Below are 17,590 nucleotides of genomic sequence, written 5' to 3'. Positions count from 1 at the left end.
ATTGCTTTCTGTACAAGTGTTCAGATTCTTTGCTCAGGTAAAAGTAGTAACGCTACACCATAATAATACTTAATTGCAAGAAAGAAAGACCTGCATTTGAAGTAGTAGTAGTAGGCCTACTTACAGAAGTAGCCTTTTGATAGCAGCATGTACTTAAAGCAGCTATAATCTATATTTTTATAATAACAATCTATCAAATGACAATGCAAAAACAATGTGACAAAAAAGTGGTCATTCGTAGCTCTCCTGCCTTTACAAAGCTTCATAGTGAGCTTCAGCTCATTGTTTAGCTGTCCAGCCCATAACTTCACTGGTTCACTCTCACCGCTCTCAAGTGTTGTTTTGTTGTTTTCTAAAAAGATCCCTGTCTGTCCTTAAATCATTCAAATGGACTTTATGCTTAGACAGTAAGTCTAGAATTCATGTGTTTATCTGTCTTTGGTTTTGGGAGGTCTTTAGTGTGGTGTTATCATTGCTGTCTTGCTTTATTAAATGGAGTAAATGAATACAGAACATGTTCTAAAAAGCTCTAAAAACCCACTACACTAAAGCAGACACACAAAGTTAGTGACTAGCTGCTTAACTTAGTGGAGCATTTAGCAGCTAAAGAGTCAGACATTTCCCTCAGTAGTTGGTTGAGAGAGATAAACGAGAGTTCATATTACACTTACATTCATCAGGTGGCCGGAAACAAAACTCCAAATGAATGATAACACTGATTATAGTTATTTATGATCAAAAGGGCTCAGTGACAACTTTAGTTTATCAACATTACTGGAATCGTATGGTGACAGTATCTTTATTTTTTATCATTCTAACAGATTGAATCACTGCTTCTAAGTACATTTTAATTATTATCTACCAAAATGAGTCTTCTTGAGTAACATGTGTGAAGTTTTGTCTTACGTAATGCATAACATTGAAACACAGTTCACTAAAGCGAAAATCAATTTGATTATTTCATTTGTGATTTTGCACAACATATTATTATTGGGAATAAAACTTTGAATATCATTATATTGTTATAAACCATATGGCCAAGCCCTTCTGATGGTACTACTGCCAGTTCTTTATATACCACTGTGAAGTTTAATCTAAAAAATCATCACGTTTTAGAAGCTGATGAGTTTTGTCTGTAAAATCTGGATTTTCAAAATTATTAGTACCAATATGGGTCAAAGTGATATAGTGCAGTAAAATGTATAATATTTCCCTCTGAAATGTCGTGAAGTAGAAGTTTAATGTAATATAATACAGAAATACTCATGTCAATTCTGAGGTAGTTGTACTTGACATGAGTACAGCACTTGAGTAAATCTGCTTGAATGTGCTTAGTTACCTTCCACCACTGCACAAAGTCCCTGTTTCTATCTGCTTCACATACAGACGCACAGAAAACTAAGAGAGAAATATTCATGTAAAGAGTTCCCTGGTGATGCTGTAGCTCACTGACTCATATCGCATCCCGAGAAATAATCAATTCATACACACAAGAAGCCTGTGTGATTCGTTTTAATAAGCTTTTGTCATTGTCTCACACACATGCACACACTGGAATCTCAATATTCAAATAGCACAGGACACATAGGGGGTTGTAAGCTTGATGCAAAGCTACCACTGGTCACAGACAATAAAGGTCAAGTTTGAGTGCAGCTTAAGGTACACACAATCCATTTTTCACAAGAATTCATTCAGAATATCATTTAAAACCTTCGTCATGACAACTCTATTAACCTCAATAATTAGCAGGGAAACAGAGAAACTAATCAACATCTGCAGAAGAGCCAGTGTGCACTTCAAAAAAGCATTCATCCATTTAGGAGATATCTTCCTGCTCAGGAAGGTCTTGATCTGTGATGACAGCGAGGAGGAGGAAGAATCTGGATGTTGAGCGTAGCAGTGTGTATCCACAGCAACCAAATCTGACAAATCCACTCTCTCAGAGTTTACTCATGACAGTGGCCTCTGTGGGAGTTAAGAGAGAAAAAACTTGAAACTTGTAAAACAAGGGAAGCGAGCATTTTACCTTGGTCATGCAGCGGTTAATAGCATTTTGGCTTTTGGAGCGTCTGGTCGCTTCAGAGGGATCTGTTAGCGAGGATTAGTCACTCTCAGTCCAACATGGCTAAAGACACACTCAAAAACATGCAAACACACGCACATACACATCAAACAGACAGCCAGTGTGGGCAGTGCCAGGTGTTGGAGACACATAAGGTTTATAGTGGAGAGTTGGAGGCCTGCCTGCAGCAGCTCTGTCACACAGACCGACAGTTCCGGTCCATCTACCAGCCAAGCACCACTATTGCTCGCTCACTGCTGCTACAAAATCTACTGCACATCCATTAGAGGAGAAAGACACCATCAGCTAGCACAGACTTTTTAAAGGGACACACCTGCTTTTTATTTTGGGGGGGGGGATAACCTCTTTAGTCAACTGACTCGGTGGTGAAGTGCTGATATCATGCTTCAAGTGGAGAGCAGATGCCGTGTCACAGTTTAAAACTGCAGCATGTGGAGTGGAAGCTCAGAGTTTGCATCATCACATAAGTAAGAAAACAGACCCTCTAACCCTAAAGCTGGATGGACTCAAGGTTCAGTATTCATTATTTGTTATTTACGGTGTATTCTATTATGTACTGTGTATTTATTCTCTTTTTTTTTTTTTAGTTTGCACTTTTCTTAATGTGGATCAGGTTCACTTCATCTTCTATGAATTCTTTCTTGTATTTTTTGGTAAAGCATTTTTTGACTTATGTGTGAAAAGTGATATACAAATAAAGTGTCCTTACTTACTATATAAAATAACTCAACAATCTGACCATGAAATCAAAGCTAATTTTACACATAAGCGTTTTAAACAGCATTAATTGATGCCAGCTGGGTGCAGATAAACAACAGTGATGTATTATGACCTTAGGTCATTATGGTAAACAGTTGCTGATTTACACAGCAAAATTTACATTAATTTGGAGTCTATAAGTCTGTATATTCACTCTCTTTTTCGCTCTGTTTTGGTTTCCTCCAACTCCAGAGGCAAATATCTGGCTTCACTATGTTTACCAGCTAGTGACTAACTTAATCTTTCTTCCATTTAGTGCAGAGTAGTTAGCATATAGTAGGTTTATCAGTGCTTTCAGATGTCTAAAAAAATGTGTCGAAAGATGCTATAGTGCTCTGTTGACTAGGTGATTCTTGGGTTTGTCACTACAAGCAACACCATTAACATGATGCACAGTAATTTGATTCTTTGTTAATATAAAATACATATGATGATAATGTATATTATTACTGCTTTGATCAAGAACTAATACATTTGTTTGATTGTCTAAATATTGGCTAAAATCAAAGCGGGACACAAATAAATGAACGTCTGTTACATTCAGGCCCATTCCTGTGCAGGTGCACAAGTAATGTTGCGTTTTACGTCAACTAGCAATGATTCATTTGCCGGAGCTGAAAAAAAATGTCCATAGAAGAGAACATTCAACATTCAATATACAATATTATTAAGAATTGTTTATTTTGTTTATTATGATTATAGTTTGTGTTAATATGCTTTAGCAATGTTGTATTGTATGCAGTCATGCCAATAAAGCAACTTGAATTGTAATTAAAAAGGAGATGACACAACTCTTTCATTACATGGCTATGAAGGAACCGTAGCGACAGAGTAGGCTACAGCAATTAGCAGTATGGCAGAGACTTTGGCGGAAAAACCTAAGAAAAGAAAAGAGAAAAGTCCAAGAAAAGTTTCTGATGCTCCAGATAAAATAGAAACTCTGTGTTCAGAGGAAGGATTACAGTCAAACAACAGTATTGGGAACTGAGATTTATTACAAACTCAAAGGATAAAGTTGATATATTTTTTGTTTTTTCAAAATCTTACGAAAAGACCAAAACCAACAATGAGAAAGTCCATATGTCAATACTTTCTGACTTTCCTACATTGTCTGTGGCACTCTAGAACACTGGTCCCTACAGAAGATATACATCTTTAAATACAGGCTACAATTATATAGTTTTATTTTTAAAGGAAATAACATTCTTACAACAGTTGGTCACTGTAAAACGTAAACGAGAGTGCATTTAGGGACTATTTTCAGTAGTGGATTAATACACATTTGATGCTGGGGTGAGTATTATCGTCAGCAAGACAGTGTATGTAAGTTGAACTGACTCAAAATGTCACTGATTGACTGATAAGATATATTAGGCTTTCTCTATACAAGAAATACTTGTTAATAGGATCAATTTATTTTATTGGTCATTTTTACATTTTTATCTACAAAATACTATTTTAGTAAACTTCTACATATTTTGGTTTTTGTATAAAATAGAGAGTACAAAGGCAATGCAGTTTGAGATCCCATTATTTTTAGCAACTGAGGTTCCCAGAGGCTGCATTGAAAGAGAGAAATCCTTCTTGGTATCAGCCACTACTGGTTGGATCTGTCTTCAAAAAGATTAAAAAAATTAAGACTCTTAACCCAGTGTCTGAGTTTAAAGCTTATGTGAGAGATATGGCTGCAAAGTTGATTGGATTCTGCTCTTATTATTAATAGGCTGCTCCTTCTTTTCTCTCTTACTCTTCTTTTACTCCTTGTCTATCAGGGCATATATGTCAAATGCTTAGCAAATGGTATGTTTTTAATCTTGTGTATTTAAGTGCATTCATCTTTTATGTAAAGCCGCTGCTGTTTTGCTGCTGTGTGTCTTAAAACATACTCTGAATTGTAATAGTAATGGAAAGAAAATTATGTTAAATCTCATGCATACTGTATATATTTATATACATTGCCTTGAACTGTTACACATCATGCATGCATTAATGTTATATAGAGTGATATATTCAAACCCCAGAGGCATTGCTTTTACTTTACTGCCACTTAGACCATGACATTTCCCCTTTCATTTAAAATTAAACACAACACTCCACCTGCTTTGGTTTCAATGTCAGCCTTGCTTCACTGCGTTGTTGGTCATGCTGCCAAGTTTTTGTTGACAGCACAGTGTGTGAAGGTTTGTCTGTTTGTTGTAGTTAATCTTTGGTGGGTTTTTTTGTTTGTTTCAGTTAATTTATCGCTGCTATTTTTGTCACGCAAATCTGGAACAAGGAAATATAAAAACGGATGATTATTCTAATTGCTTTTTGAGGTCTAAAAGCACAGACAGAGGCAGGTTGAAAAGGCATCAATTGAGGTCCACAGTTGTTTACATTGCCGGCTTCTTACTGTAATAACAATATGGGTTTTAGTGACGCTGCTCCAGCTGAATAATTCAGGTAAGTGTAAGATTTTTTCCAAATTAGATGCCAGACTCTGCAGCAGTATTAAACTTGAGGAGGTGAAGATTTGAAGGATTTCTTCTGAGAAACTTTCTGATTGTTTTGTTGGTCTTATGTTTGGCTTTGGCAGCAGCTGTGTGCCAAGTCATATGAAAAAAACAACTGTTTTATAAAAGCAGAAAGCATGAGATGGCTGAAACCTCTCTCTCAAAATGTTTTGGAGGGGAGATGTGAGTTTGATTTATAGCAGTGGTAAAGCAAGACATTAGAGGTTAAGGCTGCAGTTGTAATACCGATGCTTAATTTGAATAATTGAGTGAATGACTGATCATGCTTAGGAGCCCAGACTGCTTGGCATTATAACACTATCAATCACGAGTGCAATCAAAACAAATGGGTGAAGTCATCATGTCGAGCCAACATCAAATTTACGTATTTACTAAACTTCATTTAACCATACAGATCAATTTGCAATAATGGCACACTACTTTGCTTCTAGTCTATTTTGAAATCAGGTGAGATAGGACTTGTAGATTGAAGAAGGAACCTTGGAGGCTTAAAACATGATTGTTCTTTTTTTTATTTAAACCAGACACTTTTCACCTTTGGAGGAAAAACATTTCACATTTTCTTTCCCAGCATCAGTTTGTAAACTAGCTAGCTCGAGGCCAGTGGTGCCCATTACTTGCATTCAGAAATGTAAAGAATGCAAATAGCCAATTTCATTTAACTTGAGGTGGAAGTACTGGCAATTTATTCCCAAATATTGTAAGTGCAGGCTGGAGGAAATATCAGGCTTTTCTCCATGAACACACCATTTACTTTTCACACAGGGGTTAGGACTGCCCATCTACCAACAGACTAAATGCAGTTATTCCTGTTGATAAAGCAAGCTACACATGTTGACACACACCATGCTGGTTACCTGAACAATAAGCTGCTGTCATTGGTCAGACTAGAGAATGGGCACAGAAATGAGGGCAAAACACAGATGATTGGCTAAGAAAACTCACTTCATGCACTCATTCATTTTCATTTTAATTGGCCTTTAATGCTTCTTGGTTGCATTTTCTCTTGACTTTTTTGATATTGGATAACCATCTGATCCTCCCAAGACGCACAAAGTGGCTAATTATAAATGTGGTAAGTGTGTTCGGCTTTGCTCACTGATATCTAGCAGCTGTGCTATACTTGGAGATAGTGCAAAGGAGTACTGGCTGGAAGAAAACTCTTGTTTGTCAAGAAAAAGTTACAGCATGCCACCAACTAAATAATGGCAAAATGAGATACAATATGTTGTGCTTCCCACCGCTTTCAGTCTTTATGCTAAGCTAGGCTAACAACGTCCAGCTCCATACTTATCATACAGACATGTTATTGGTACTGATCTTCTCAATTAAAGGTGTCACGCTCTGCCGGTTGGCCATCTATTGTGTTGCACTTTTGAGCTTAGTATGTTGAGTTTTGGGTTCTGTCCTGTCTAGTGTCCAGTATCTGTTATATAGTCTGCTTGTCATGTCTAGTCTCTCTGTTTTCCTCTGCTCTCTCTCTGCCTCGTTAGTCTCATGTCTGTCACCTGTGTTGCTCCCGCCCTGCTCGTTAGTCCCTGTGTATATATACCTGGTGTTTCTGTCTTGTCCTTGTCCGGTCATTCTGTCACGATCGTGGTGTGGAGGCAGGTTGGAGAACCCAAACGCAGGACACAGAGCGGGGCAGGTATGGTACAACGAAGGGTTTTAATAAACAAACAAAAGCGAGCACACTTACAGGTGAGTGGCTGAATAACTGAAATCCAAAATTACCGGGAGACGAGACAAGACGAGACAAGCAAGGCTGGTTACAGGCAGAGAGTACACACACGACAGAATGACCGGACCACAAAGGGACCCAGCGGACACCATGTCCGATGAACTGCTTGATCTGTGCCGGGAGCTTATGGTGCTGAGGAATATGTGGTATGGGGCTAGTCATGTTAGCCATAAGGCAGCTATCGTGTCCCTTGCCTGGAAGAGCCTGGCTGCTCAGCCAGGAGCAGCAGACTCTCTCCCTGAGTGGGTTTGTGACTTCCTCCACACCTCAGCCAATCCCCCAGCCAAGTCCTCATCAGATCCTCAGTCTGTTAGCCTGGAAATGGCTAACACCCGGACCGCTAGCCTCCGGCCGTCATCTCTCCGGCCTGCTAGCCCTCCGCCTGTCCTGCCTGTTACCTGTTCGGCTGGCGCTGCTAGCCCTCCGCCTGTCCTGCCTGTTACCTGTTCGGCTGGCGCTGCTAGCCCTCCGCCTGTCCTGCCTGTTACCTGTTCGGCTGGCGCTGCTAGCCCTCCGCCTGTCCTGTCTGTATCCTGCTTGGCTAGCGCCGCTAGTCCTCCGCCTAGCCTGTCCGTCCGCCTGCCTGCCCTACCTACCAAGGACTCAGGGACTATGACTCTCCTGGCCTACCTGACCATGAAGGCCAGGGAGTCAGAGGCAGCACGGGCAGCTACACTATGGCCTGATAGCCTGGAGGCTAGGCTTTCCCCGGAGTCGTCCTTTGAAGGGAGTCGCCTAGCCATCTTTTCGGGTTCCCGTGGTGGTCATCGGAGGCGACAAGGTCACCATCAGCGACCCGTCGGCAACAAACCTGTCCCCTGGCTTGCTAGAACGGCTAGCCGCCTGCCTGATTCCCGGCCCGCTAGCAGCCTGCCTGCCCACCTGCCTGATCCCCAGCCTGCTAGCGCTGCTAGCCGCCTGCCTGATCCCTGGCCTACTCCTGCTCCCAGGTCTCACTCGGTTGTCCTACCGACACCTGTTACTGGTCCCTCATCGAAGGCCCGACTGACACCAGTTCCAAGGTCTCCGTCGGTGGCCAGACCGGTTCCCGCTCCCCGTGCCCCGTCGGTGGTCCGACCAACACCAGCTTCGTTGGTGGCCCAGCCGACTCCTGTTCTCCCGTCGGTGGTCCGACCAACACCAGCTTCGTTGGTGGCCCAGCCGACTCCCATTCCTCGTGCTCCGTCGGTGGTCCGACCGGCACCTGCTTCGCCGGTGGCCCAGCTGACTCCTGTTCCCTCGTCGGTGGTCCGACCAACACCAGCTTCGTTGGTGGCCCAGCCGACTCCTGTTCCTCATGCTCAGTCGGTGTTCAGACCGACTCCAGCTCCTCGTGTCCGGTCATTGTTCATGTTACCCCCCAGTCTGTCGTGTGTGTACTCTCTGCCTGTAACCAGCCTTGCTTGTCTCGTCTTGTCTCGTCTCCCGGTAATTTTGGATTTCAGTTATTCAGCCACTCACCTGTAAGTGTGCTCGCTTTTGTTTGTTTATTAAAACCCTTCGTTGTACCATACCTGCCCCGCTCTGTGTCCTGCGTTTGGGTTCTCCAACCTGCCTCCACACCACGATCGTGACAAAAGGGGTATTATGGAGTTTCCAGTGGCCACTAGCGGTGCGGTTTTAAGATTGCTACCAGGCGTGTGCTCGTACACATGCTCGCTTGAACTTATGAGCGAGCATAATCCGAAACACAAACACTTTCATGCTTTCATTCAGAAATCCTGCAATAAATGCAGTCACACCAGCATGCAGGCTGTGGCTTTTCACTCAGACATGTTCAGGCTCTGTTACTTCAACGTTCCCGTCTCAGAGGCAGATCAACAATGGCTCCGTAACATTACTTCATTCAGCGCAGCCAGCTGCATATCGGCACAATCCTCCCGGGAAAAAGGCAGAGTGACAGTGGCTATAGACAGGCAGGGAGACAGCTTCACACGATATACCGGTCAGGTAAACCCCTACTGTAACGTTACAGTAATAGTTTTATCAGCTGCAGGTTGAACTAATCCATGCTTGTCACAGTACATTTACTGCATTTAGCCGACGTGCTACAACGTTAGCTCACCTGCTGCTTTCAATAACTATTTCTACTATCTGTGTATCTTTCACTGGAGGCTCAGCAATGTCAGCACAGCTAAATATATTGGATGATAACGAAACAGGTAGTGAGCTGGACTGAATATTATAACGAGATAGTGTCACACTTCATAACAGTTAGACCGCAGTAAGTAAATTTACTGTAGTGTTAGTGCATGGCTCTTCGTCTGGATTGCTGTCACTGTGAAGTTTCAGTATTGTATATTATGTGGGTCGTGTAAGTTTTATGGTGTTAGTGGACTGCATGTTAGCATGTTAGCTGGCCTGTTGTCGCTGTAGTACGAGAGAGGCTCGGGAGCGCACAGGGCTGAATCCGACCTGGAGTCCCCACATTGAAAGCAGAATGAATAGTGGCTGATGCAAACAACAGAGAAAACAGGCGTGTGCTTCATTTCTAAGTGAGTTTTTAGCCCCTTGACAATAAGGCAATGAAAATTTGATTAATTTCATTGAAAAACTACGAAAAAATACGTGACTGGCAGTACCAATAAATACATCAGAATGTAACAAGTGTCTCATTTTTAGTGGTGCAATAAAATAATTCTAAAACAATTAAATATTTTGCACATGCCATTTGTTTGTTCTGCTCTGCCCTTTACAGAAATTATTTGTGACAATAACTTGCATGACATATGTGTAGCCGCATATCACTATGTAACATTTAGCAGTCACAAGAACAAATGTGTGACACAAACAGTCAATGGAATATGTGTTCAAAGAGACTTAAGTGATTAAATAAATCAAATAAATTAATGAGTGAATTAACAAGGCAGTTTCCCAGATGGTCAGCTATGGAAAAGGCCATGCCAATCAACAGAATATGCATCTGCGTGTGTGCTTTTGTGCATTCAAATCATTTAATAAAATATACCTATAAGCATGTTAATGTGTATTTAAATGTTTTATATGTCACTGAATGTATGTGTGTTGGGGGAGCAAGTATGTTTATTTGATGCAATTAAACCTGATTAGGAGTGCTATATCTACACAGTGTGATGTGTCTAATGGCTTCCTGTATGTGTGGATGGAGTGGATGTGCAAATAGCACACGGTGGATGATGTAGAGTATTTATCACACCACAGTGTGTGTAGCTAAATTGAGCTGAGCTGTCAACACTGTCTATAGGCGAGTGTGTATGTGTGTGTGTACAGTGTGTGTATCTGTGAGTGTGTGTGAGTGTGAAAGAGAGAGAGGGAGAGACACAACTCACCGGCAGGGAAGTAGAGCGGGAGGTTCTGCAGATACAGCTCCTTATCCGTCGGCAAGAACACACAGAAGATGACTCTGTCCAGCTGACGCACACACATACACATGCAATGACCTTTATTACAAGCATATGCAATAAACATGAATTTATCAAAGGCAGGGAGGAACAATGTAACAGTCTGTGACATTGTGCGGTGGTGATATCAGGAGAATGCAGCTAATGGATTAGTCCATTACTCTCCTATTAGCTCACTATTATGATCATGCTACAACACAGCACTTATTAAACTGCATGCTGGGGACAGAGAGCTGAAAAGTGTGTGTGAGCGTGAAAGAGAGAGAAGGAGAGAGAAAGAGAAATAGAGGTAGGGAGAGGAGAATTTCCTGTGTGGGTATATAAGTACTTCTATTGTTGAAGTGTTTGTATTTATGTATATGTGTATAAGGGAGAGAAAAATAACTGTTTTTATGCATGTCACCAAATGATAATCTGTGTGTGTGTGTGTGTGTGTGTGTGTGTGTGTGTGTGTGTTTGGTGTTTCTCTCATTACTGTGTGAGAAACACCAGTCAACTCAATCCAGACTTACCTCTACACACACACACACACACACACACACACACACACACACACACAGAGCACAGCCATAAAGAGAGTAGATTTCAAATAATCTTAAGACACTGGCTGAGTGAGTGCAGCTATTTTATAACAATAAACAATCTTTATGCTCTGTGCTTGTGTTCTGTAGATCCTGGCTCTGCAGTCTATAATATTTACATTATACTCTTTAAAACTGGACAGACCACACAACACACACCACTATATGTAACCTGATGATTAAAGTTACTGTTACTGTAGCTACATTAAAAAAATGCTTCCAGGGATATAAGCTCCACTGTGCTCTTATTTCTCAGACTCTGACAAACATTATTACCACCCTAATGTGTCTACAAAGGTTTAGGTTTTTCCGGTTTGGGTGAGGCTGTGAAATTTATGGCCAGGCTGTTTCTATCACTTTGTGCCTGGTGTGGGAGTTTAAGTCTCTTTGCTTTCAAATACAGACATTTTAGCGGCCTGCTACCCCGCAGCATGTGTTTTTCAGTCCCGGCTTGTTGCACAATTACCATCACTTGCTAGGATTTGAATGGAGGCTAAAAGAGAAGATATGGAAATGTGCAGTAAGTAACTACATCCCCTGGGCTAAGGTTCGAAATCTCTAACCTCCACACTGAGTTGCATCCACTTGTGCCATTTTACAGCCTCCCTCATTCAAATTAAAGCAAATGCTTGTGATGAGAGACGTAAAATGGCCTCCAGAAAATGGTAGCAGTGGGAAGCTCATTTTGATCCTATTGCGACAGAGACCCCGGAGATGCTAAAGCTAACAATAACATAAACCGAATGTAATGGGCTCTCTCAAAACTGCCTGTCTTGAAGGGAAACACAGACCCTGTAAATATTCCCTTCTCAAACAGAAAATCTGTCTGCAGCAAAGCATCTACAATTGACTGTTTGCTCCCCCGAACAGTGAACTTTCAATCATACCTCACAAAGTTTGGTGGATTGTGTGTTTATGCAGTGTGCTTATCCGCTACGTAAGCTGGAAACATTCGCATGTGCAGCTACAGTAATTAGCTCACTGCCTTATAGTGTTGTTAGAAATGTCTTTGTCTCTCTATGTGCTTTGAGAGAATGAAATGGCAACAGTAACTAATGGGGACAGAGGTTATCAAACAACTGGGTAAACGTCATCTGCTGATCGAAAGCCCCAGAACAGCTAATAAATGGCCCTTGTGGGGTAGATCTCAAATGTCATACATCAGTTTCATCTAAACTTTCTGGACGACTGTGAATATAATTTATAAACTATAGCAACTATGAAACTGCCTTTGGTCTTACTTTCTTGCTGTGTTTTACGCATAAATGATTCATGTTTTGATTATTACACTTGATGCAGAGTGTTGGCACAGTGCCCCGTGTCTTGAGTATCTTACTCTGTCTATAATTTCCAATTTCATTTTCTATGATACTGCACTCCGAGCCAGAACAAGCCCAACAAAACACACTGTAAAAAATGTTCAATGGAGGGGGTTCAATTAAGGAAGAAACCCAATTTCCTCTAGTGAGCATTCTTACTTTATATGTATGCAAATATACTCCGTCCCGTTTGTTTACAATAAAACTTTTCTCCCCTTTAAAATAAAAAAAAACCACACACAGTGGAACTTTTCTGGGAACAATGTAAATAAGGGCCTCATTGATTTGGCTTTCCTTCGTATAAGTCTTGCTGAATGTTGTCCTCTGATGAGACACATAATGTTTAATGTTAGTTTGTTGAGGTCGGTACGGCTGATGGCATCACTCGGCTGGTATTGCTACAGACACTCTGGAGACTCCAGCACTAACAATAACATCGTCAGCACCCTCTCTGGGAGGAGATACAGCACAGCGGTTAGAGAGAGGAAGAAAGATTGAAAAGAGGAGAGGGAGGAGACATGAGATGTAAAAGAGGAAGAGGGTAGGAGTGTTTAGGGCACGTAAACGACTGATAGGAAAGTTTCCTCTTTGTTCCCCCTTCACAACCCCTCTCCCCCTCCATCCCTCCTCTCATCTATTCCATCATTTTGCCTTTTCTGTGCTTGCTGTTCCTCTGGAGAGAAAGCGTGTGTGCGCGTATGTGTTTGTGTTAGTCGGGTTTAGTCCCGCAAGGAGCCAATTAAAACGCAGACTTGGCCAAGAGCATGAGAGCCAGAGCTTGGGTTTGTGTGTTTAAATGGTATATTTGTGTGTGTGTGTGTGTGTGTGTGTGTGTGTGTGTGTGTGTGTGTGTGTGTGTGTGTGTGTGTGTGTGTGTCACTGTGTGCATATATGTGTTTTCTCAATACACCCTTCTCCTCGCTCCCACCAGAAAACAAAAACAACAGCTGTGAAACGAATAATACCTAGAGGAAATGGTTGGGAAAATTTGGCAATCACACACACACACACACACACACACACACACGCACCTTGTCATGATGGTGATCCAGATACTCCCTCACAGTTGCTAACGCCTCGTGCACAGCCTGCTCAGGTGGATATCCTGCACCATCACATACACACACACACAAAATCAAAAATATACACACAATTTGCAAGAACAGGTGCAGTGCCAGATCTGTGTGTTTGCGCTGTTTTTTTTTTCCAAAAGAGATACCTGTTCATCTTTTCATTATTAACACTATGTTCTGTATTTTTGCACTTCCTCTCATCCCCGACTCGCCAATTCCGGCGAGAAGCAGACACAACACACTTGTTGGTCGCGAAGAGACAGATGGAGTGAAAAACTACAGTGCTTCTTCTATAGTCATTCAGCGACCGAGACCTTTCAGTGCTGGTAAATTATCCCCGCCGCAGGAAACGCAACACAAAGGCAATAAAAATTCATCATCTGGCCAAACTGCTCAGCCCAAACAAACACATACCGTGTGATTATACAGTAATTATTCCATACATCAGGAGAGAGGGTTCAACATGTGACGGTAGGAATATACATAAGGGTGCAAATTAGCGCTCAACAACACATTGTTTCCCCACAATACACACATTTTTTAATTATTCACACTGCAAGGGATGCATAATATGTCAAACTGGGCCCTTTATATAACGTTAAACAATTGTACTGCTTGATGGAAAAAATAGAAACGTATGGTTTTCCATAACTACAATTAAAGTCAAATAGTCTTGTCCATCTGATGAAAAAGCATCTTTAGAATAAATAAACTTTAAAGCCTCTGCACACCCACAGATGATTTCACTTACTTTCCTACTCTTGCCTGTGTGGGTGTATGCAAACTGTGATTGGCACCTGCCTCACGCTTCTGTTAGCTTTTTTTCAAAAGTACATACATATATATACTACTATATACTACTAATACTTTTTAATGGAACGTAATACCATCCAGTTTAATCAACATAATGACGAAATTAATATCTTTGTGAAGTTGCAACTTGTTTATACGATAATGACCTTATCAGGAAAATGTTCAGTCAAATGTGCTGCTCTTTGCAACTAAAGCAAGATTAATGTTTTGGCAACTCAAAGCACTCGGTTAATGTTAAGGAAAGATCACAGTCTTGGTCAAATATTAAAAAAGAAACGGAAAATACAGGACCTGTTTAATTGTTTAATATTTAATCAAAACCATGATATTTTCCTCACCTCAACTGAGGCGTTTTAGTAGCCCTTACAGAACCACACAAGGGACGCAGGATGCCAACCCTGATCTCCGGTGTCAAAGCTTTTTCTGTGTCCCCCGTCCGCCTTGACACCTAAATACGACTCCTGTGTACACAGCACTTCCTGAACTGGAGAAAAATGTTGCTAATGAACATAATCAAGGCAGCAATACCATTTGCTCCAACACTTATTTAGTATTTTTATTGCTACATTGAGTTAAGGGACCTAATTCCCCTCATGAGTGTTCCCCCCTAAACTTTAATGAGGTCTAATCAGCCAAAGTGACTGAAAACAACTTAAAGACCAGGTATTTTGTTATTTCTGAGAGAGTGGCATGACTACTGTATGTCTGTGAATTCTGCCACTAATGGTTCCCAATTTAATCAAAATGTATTCGGTTTTCAGTGCTCCACAACAAGCTCTAAGATCTGTCTGTAGCAATATTCAAAAACTACTAATGTGATTGGCTGGCAGTTCTGCTGGCAACACACCTTTTATATTTGTCAATTTTATCACATGCCAGCTTCACGCTTTAACAGCTGTTAGATAACATAAAGGACTGTAAAATACATCTTAAATTTAGACAATTTATTTCTCCTTCTTCATTTAATAAACGCAGTATTCTTAAAAAGACGATGAGCTAAAAGCAGACAGACACTGAAAAACAGGTGCAACAGAGCAGAGGACTTGAATAGCACACTGAGTGAATCACAACTTTGGCCTTTTCCTCTGTCTAGCAACAGGGTATAAGTGTCGACAACCCTCACACCCAAACCCACCCCGGGGAGTGTTTAAGCACTATCCGTAACTCTCTCTCCTGCCAGTGTGAAGGGGGATTACAGTCCATCTGACACAATCTCCGGCCTAATCTATCTTAATCTGCCGGTCTTAATCCAAGGCCTTAATCTGAGAACCACCTCTGGGCTACAGGAGATAATGTGACAAGTGGCACCGGGTGGCTCAGCACTCTGGTTAAACATGACGATTGATACTGGAAACTAGCATCTGATGAAAAACACAGACAGTGTGTTCAGCGTGGCAACACATAGATGCATCACATCACATACACCGATATTATGTTGAACATTTTTCTCTCTCTTTCACTCAAAAAAAAAATCCCCAGTTTCAGTATAAGGCCCTAAGCAAACCGTAAAAACACAAATTTCTGACAATTATGATAACTCTCACACACACAAACACACACACACAACAGAAGACAACGTCATGCATGTTAAGAGGAGGAGACACACATGACACACAGACACTGACCGTAGATTCCAGTGGAGATACAAGGGAAAGCCTGCAGAGTAAAGATGACAAACAAAGTGGTTACAATCTGTTGCTGATCACATAACAGCTTGCTTTCATCTCACACTCACACACACACACACACACACACACACCCCAATGCACAGAAATCACACTCTGCTGGATGTCGATGGACTCTTTCTCCTGATTGTTTTTTATGGCAGTCTTTCTTCTTTATTTCACATCTATTTAAAGTGTCGATCATCCTTTATGTCAGAACTGGTGTAGAAGAACTTCCTTCCTCAGCTACAGTACTGTTAGCCCTAAGCATTATTACAATAATTATAACGGTAGATGTGGTGATTGATTGGTTGATTTGGTAACACCACTGGTTTCTTTTAACAACAGCTAGTGTGGTTTAACAATACAGGTCCCAGAGTTACATTCAGAATGACAAAAAAAGTAACAACTTGGGTATCTGATTACAGCGAAGCCAAGCAAAACATGGCTTGAGAAGACTTATTCAGTCACATTTACAAGACAACAGTAAATAATTGGCTTTTTTTTGCCATGCTGCGAGCAACCATAATCCACACCACAGGACAGACTTGTAAAAGGAATTGTTTACATTGACAATGTGTTGGAGGGGAGCTGTCCCCCGCAACTCTTCATCTAACAGATCACTGTGGCTATTCAAGAGTGAAAGCTGCCTGTGTTTCGGCAGTTGAATGCTTTTAAATAATAGTTGTTTTCTGCCCCAAATGTGTATTTAAAAGATTCTCTTAGGGTTTAAGAAGCCTGTTGAGTACCTTGCATCTCTCTACTCTCACTACATAATAGAGGCATAAAATGCCCCAAAATACATACTTGTATAGTCCTGACATGTCTATGGGCCAGGTTTGCGTGAGTAAAAACGTGTGCAAACTTGATTTCACCAAAAAATTAACACTTAAGCTGAATTAAGCTGCACACAGAATAATGTCTTTCAAAAGTGCAAGATAGCGCCTGTTGTTCATTTAGTACTTTTGTCTTAATGAATATGCAATTTGGGGCATTTCAATTTTATTGTGCAAAGTAATGGAAGGGTAACATACAAATACATTTATTTACTACAGGCAATGTGATCTAACAAGCATAAATGCAACTTCATGTGAGTGCAAAAGCATCTGTATACCTTTGAAAGGAAGGTGCAAACCACCAAGTGTTGTGCAGAGATGGCTGCTGTTATTGTTGACAGAAGGAGACACAGCCATAATGAAAGAAAACGTAGAGAAATTAACAATATTAGCCTATACTATATGCACTATATAGAAATACAATTATTTTATTTTATTTATTGATGAAGTATATGAATTGTTTTTTGTATTTTCCTTTAGCGTTGGCAATACTGTTGTATTAACATTCATGCCAATAAAGCAAATTTCGTTTCGACCTGACTTCTTTTCTCCGTGAGATGGAAGAATTTAGAAAGTTGCGTGGCTCTGCAGTGCATGGATCACGCGTAAAATTCATCCAGCCAGAAGGAATGAACTGTTCACAGCGCCGGTCGTAATAGCGATACAACCCATTGCATCGGTAAGGGAATGGGGCGTTGGGCTGTACAGGGCCAGGGACTGGAGATCGAGGAGCGACCGGGCACGGTGCGGACGGTCGGTGATTGTTCCCTCTGGCTGGAGGAAGTACGATCTGCTGATATTTCCTCGCGTCTCGGTCATTCCAGCGTA

General features: G+C 41.1%; 1 long non-coding RNA gene across 1 annotated transcript; it reads right to left on the bottom strand.

Annotated features, from left to right (window-relative positions):
* Positions 1-1,496: 1,496 nt before the first annotated feature.
* On the bottom strand, positions 1,497-16,026 carry LOC119911173. Its single transcript, XR_005445826.1, has 4 exons — positions 15,888-16,026; positions 13,408-13,481; positions 10,405-10,486; positions 1,497-1,965 (listed from the first exon to the last, which is right to left on the bottom strand). It is a non-coding gene; the product is annotated as an uncharacterized LOC119911173 (long non-coding RNA).
* Between the last annotated feature and the right edge of the window lie 1,564 nt (positions 16,027-17,590).

Source organism: Micropterus salmoides, unplaced genomic scaffold (genome assembly GCF_014851395.1).
Source record: "Micropterus salmoides isolate LMB-PRFRI ecotype aquatic unplaced genomic scaffold, ASM1485139v1 Ms_hic_scaffold_1934, whole genome shotgun sequence".
NCBI lineage: Eukaryota > Metazoa > Chordata > Actinopteri > Centrarchiformes > Centrarchidae > Micropterus > Micropterus salmoides.
This window is presented reverse-complemented; position numbering and strand designations above follow the sequence as displayed.